Source organism: Rhamphochromis longiceps, linkage group LG13 (genome assembly GCF_057381845.1).
Source record: "Rhamphochromis longiceps isolate RC_006_pf linkage group LG13, R_longiceps_female_GT1.1, whole genome shotgun sequence".
In the NCBI taxonomy this organism is placed as follows: Eukaryota; Metazoa; Chordata; class Actinopteri; order Cichliformes; family Cichlidae; genus Rhamphochromis; species Rhamphochromis longiceps.
In genome coordinates this window covers 14892723-14898113 of record NC_140569.1, presented here as the reverse complement: position 1 = coordinate 14898113, position 5391 = coordinate 14892723, and the positions used below count along the sequence as shown (strand labels likewise).

The following is a 5391-nucleotide window of genomic DNA, read 5'->3' as shown; positions in this document are numbered from 1 at the left end:
AAGAGGTGGTTATTTCTCTAGCAGTAGCTGTTTATTGCTGTATTACTGAAAATGAAATCCAAAGCAAACAAGTCTGTTTGGTACATTGCCCCCCCTCATTCCCTCTTGCTATTCCTCCGATTTGCCCTCGTACCAGTTTTTTCCTTTTCCTTTTCTTTTTCCTTCTCTCTTTCTCTTTTTTGTTTTCTTTCTTCTTCTTTTTTCCCCTAAACCAACCGGTGGTTATGTTGTCTGGAATATGCTAATCTGTTATGCACCGGCAACTCCCTGGGTGAAGATCACTTATTAAAAGCATAGTTGGGAGGGTTTATGCAAATTGAGTCAAATCAAAGCAAGCTTTCCCCTGGTTGGTTACCCCTTTGCATATATTGTGAATTTGAAACCAATATTTTATTCCTGATATTCCTTCTTGTGAAAGCTTTGGCACTGTCACATCACCTCTGAGCTCTCACCGTTGAGTATTTCATGTTGAATTCATGTTTTGCTCCTTTTAAATCTTTTTTTCTTTTTTTGGGCGTTGCCTCAGACAAACAGTTTGCATGCCTGTAGAAAGGAGAAGTTTCATTTCCCGTTGAGTGGACTGACAGATTTGTTAGAAGGGAAAGATGGATAATATCCGTTGCGGCCAAAGGCTGCCGTGAAGTAGTCTGACACAGACACTGATTAAGCCTCTTGAGATCTGAAGGGATTGTGAGTCTTAGTTGAGGAAGAAAAAGAGAAAGAAAAAGAGAGGAGTGAGCAGGCTAAATAACAAAACTGCAAATTGGATGAGATGCAAGTGTCCTGTGGGTGGGTGTGTGTAACATGGCTTTTGTGTTACTTGTGCAGGTTGGACCAACAATGAGTTTTGCTTCCTTAACTCAAGACCATTAGGTGAAGGAGCGAGGGGATAAGCAGGTCTCAGATCAACAAGAGGAAACAGCACTGGGGATAATGTGCTGCATTGTTTTTGTGGCAGTGTTGACATCTGATTCCTGGTCATTATTTAGGAAAGAGTTGTATACTTTCTGCAACAGCTGGGCCCATTTTGCATACAGCCACACACTGAGGAAGGACCTAATTGGACCTCTTTGACATGCATATGGGTTTATGTTTATAGCACAGTTATGCCCTTTAGCTCACCTCCTGCTGTGCTAATTTAGAGTGCAAAGGTGAGGCCTCTATGCTCCATAATTTGTCAGTAAATTAAGTAAAAAGAGCAGAGGTCAATACCTTCCCTGCAAGTAAATATGCAGACAGTGCAGTCTGGTGTTGGGTACTTAATATCACCTTTCACTGGTTTAGATAGTAGGAACATTGGGATTTTTCATCTTGAGGGTGCAAACTTTAGTAAAACTGTTTATAATAGTAGCAAGGTGGTTAAAAATGGCTAGATTGTGATTTCAAAGCAACAAACACACATTACACACTTAAGAGTTAAATTAAAAAATTTATATATTTTATACCACCTCATGTTATCTCATATAAACACAAATTAATGAAGGCGATGGTCAAACAGTAACTAGTACACTGAATCCATAATTCTACACTCAGAAAAATTATGGTTCTTAAATGGTTCTTCAGATGTCTTCATGGTTCTTTAAAGAACCATCATGCGTCAAAGAACCTTTTTATTTTGTGGATGGTTCTTCAGCTATTACAAATGGTTCTTTAAAGAACAAAAGGTTCTTCATCCTTAGCAATCTAAGTTTGATGGTGTAAATGGCATAAATATTTATTCACTATAATGAGGCTGTGAATTATACTGTGTGTTTTCTTTGTGTGCATGTGTGTGCGAAGGGGGAGGGCGGGATACCTGGCAATTACCCTTTAAGAGAAGATGGTAGGAAGCTGAATATTCAAATAAAAGTTAGAAATATTTGCAAACAGTAGACACAATACACACATTCAAATACTGTACTTTAGTTTTAAATTTTAATAAAGCATTACTATTTTCTACTCCAAGGCATTGCTTTTGAGATTATTATATATTTTTGAAAATATAGCATAATGATAATACTAGTTATTGTAAACTTTACAAACCACCCAGCAGTATGTAAAGTCAAATTATAAAATACAAGTAAATAACAATTGCAGAACAGAATGTCAGTGTAATGAACACACACTTCGTTTTGACAAAGCGCACTGCTTAGGTAAATGATCTGAGTAGTTGTTCATCACTGAGCAATTTGTTAATATGTGTTTCGAGCCAAATAAATGACAGGGAGAGAGAGAGTGACGTCAGAACACGTCATACTATAACCTCCCGGGAGCGGACGGAGGGGTCCGTCGTTGGGATGCGCATGCGCAGACAGAGTGTGCGAGCGGCGGGCCTTGACCTTTCGGGAAAAAAAACCTCACGGACGGTGACAGCGAAACGGATAACAGTCTTCAGTACCTGCTGGACTTTGAAGCTGTGGATTCTGGGACTGTTGGAAAAGGTAAAACATTTTCATTAAAACCTTATTACTGTTTTGTTTTTGTTACTCGTCATTGTAGCTTGCTGTTAATGTTGTGCTAACAGTAGCGATTAGCTAGATACGTTAGCCGTTGATGTCAGCGCAATTTAGTATCCAACTGTTTTCCTAACAAAACCACTGTTATAATTAAGTGAAGCTGCTCCCAGCTAATTTGAACCTTTGGCTTCTAAAATATGTGGTTCAATTGTGTGCTGCGTACATAACCTAATGTCAGCTAGACCGAAATTAAAATTTAATATATTGTTAAAGTCACTAAAATGGCGCCTGAAGCCTGTTGTGGCGTGAGCTCTGTGTCTGCTCTAGAAACTCTGAAATTCTGTAGATCTGAGCCGTACATTAAATACTCACATGAACCTGTACTTTGAATTCTGTATGAGCTGTATAAAATGCAGCTATGCATAAGAGTTTTGAATGAATAATTCGATTAGATAACTCTTTATTGTCTAATCAAATTATATAGAAATGAATAGAAATGTGACATGAGAAGGTGTCTTTGACTGTTCCTGCATAACTTAGTTTCGGACTAGTTGACAAGTTATGCTCCGGTCATTTGATGTTTCCAAGATAGATGTTCTTTTGTAATATAGTTAATTTTTTTTTTATATTTCATTTATCCACCATCATACATACAAGCTAAGAAGAGGTCGTTATACTAACAAGAGGTATCAACGCTGGGCCAAAGTTCAGCACATGGTTAAAGTTTGTAATCCAGCCAGGGTGTAAATATCACTCAGCAGCCAGAGCTGAAGCAGGTAGCATCAACAGATAAATCTACTCTACCCGGCTTAAATCACAAGAGCACCTCTGACCAAAAAGCTGTAGATTTTTCTTGTTTGCACAAATTAATCCAGATTCACATTAATTGTGTTCACAGCTCCAACAAAATGAGGAAGAGGAGGGGGAGAAACACAATTAGGTTGAATTACAATTGGATGGAAGGCGAGGACAAGGAGAAGGAAGCTTAGGATGAGGAGGAAGAGAAGCAGCAGGAGCATCTTTAGGGCTCCCTATGATGAGGTTTGTTTCATTAATATGGTCCTCTCACAAAGAAAGATGACTTGTTTTAGTTCACCTACTTCCTGTATTAAATAGTGATGTGCAAAATGTTGTGAAAAACCATGGAGCAGGTATGTATAGTGCATCTGCAGGTAAATGAACATCAAATCTCTAAGACAGACTGAAATCTGTATATTTATCACCCTTATGATAAAACCCACGTCAGCCATTGGTTTATGGACTTTGTATTTTGAAGCCTCAACATTTGCTTTATTGCTGTTGCTATGTTGGGACCATATTAGGATGAGGGATCAGAATCTGGAGTCATGCACACTATTGTTTCATTTAGTGTGTATTCATAAGATTCGTACAGCAGATCCAAGTTGTGCCTTGAAAACAGGAAAGTCGTCTGCATAGAGGAGAACTGTAATAGCAGGCTTTTACAAAGTGAGGCTTTGTGCACTCGTTTTACTTCTGTCACCCTGTTTTGATGCAGATTTCACTTGAAATCAGGCAAGAACTGGACTTATTTTTTATAATGTGTTCTTGTGAATTAATTGTGTATCGCATATGTTTGATTTGACTTTCTGCAAGACAACAGTCGTCCACTGGCCAAAAAAGTTTTCCAAATACCTCCACGTGATCTAGCCTGGATTTAGAAAAGAATAGCACAAAAAATCTGCACCTCCTGCTTCAGATGAAATTTGTGTTTCTGTGTTCAGAGGCAGCGGTGAGAGGGGAGACCTCGGCTCATCCAGCTGGAGAGCCTGACCAGGACGAGTCGAACATTAACTCAGCTCTTCCAGGGCACCCTGCAGACTCGGCTGTTGGCAACAACGAGGGATGACGTGAACGCCAAACAGGAGTCCATCACAGGTCAACTGCAGGTATGCGAGTCAGACCTTCTGAGGAGGGTTTCACTTCTCTCTCTTCTTTATAATTGACTCTTTTCTCTCTCTTTCAGCTCCTTGTCTCAGAGTGGGAGGGGTTTGAAGCACAAAGGGAGGAACTTGTCGTTTGGTTGGCTGATATGGATGTCTGCCTGAGTGAGGTTGACCAGCTGACAGGAAACACCAGTGAAAAACTGAAACAACTGCAGGTGTGGGCTTGTTTTGATATGACATATATTTGATATGATACATACGTCAGAGACATTATCCTAAACTGGACTAACCAAGGACCATGAGTACAACATGAAACGTACATTACATAGCGTAAGGCTGAAGTTCATTGATCATTTTAATCATAAACTTGTTGAAATATTTTTACTGAACATGCAAACATCTGCTGATGAAAATGTGTTGATTTATTGGTCTGTTATGAAGCTATTGCTATTTCTAATGTGTTTTATCACTTTCTGATGTTTTATTAATTAAACAATACATGTATTATTTGTTGTGTTATCTGTAGCTATAGTATTTATATATATTTATTTATAGTATAGCAAATATATTTAATTATTACTGTTTAAAACACTAATATGTGACATGTATTAGTAGTGATGTTGTGCTGAGGGTTAAAATGCCTTTTTGTCTTTTGGTAACTACAAAATGACAATAAACCATTAATATATGTCTATGCTGTGCTCGTATTTATTTTGCCCTACTCAAATTCAATTTATGATGCATTTTATTTTGAAAGATTTAAAATGGTTTTTTTTAAAGAACCACTCAAAAAAGGTTCTTTAAAATGGTTATTTTAAAGAACCATTTGAAGGACCTTTTTAAAAATGGTTCTTTAAAGAACCATTTTTAAAAAGGTTCTTTGAAAAACCATTAAAGGTGCCCCAAAGAACCATTTCTTGATGGTTCTTTGGGGCACCTTTAAAGGTTCTTCAATGAACCACTGAAAGAAATGGTTCTTCAAAGAACCATTGTTTGAAAGGTTCTTTGTGGCACCAAAAAAGGTTCTTCTATGGCATCAGTCTAAAGAACCA

General features: G+C 38.0%; 1 long non-coding RNA gene across 1 annotated transcript; it reads left to right on the top strand.

Annotated features, from left to right (window-relative positions):
• Positions 1 to 1551: 1551 nt before the first annotated feature.
• Positions 1552 to 4614, top strand: LOC146655519 (uncharacterized). The gene is made up of 4 exons (XR_014914307.1): positions 1552 to 2420; positions 3334 to 3476; positions 4178 to 4342; positions 4420 to 4614. It is a non-coding gene; the product is annotated as an uncharacterized LOC146655519 (long non-coding RNA).
• Positions 4615 to 5391: the final 777 nt, after the last annotated feature.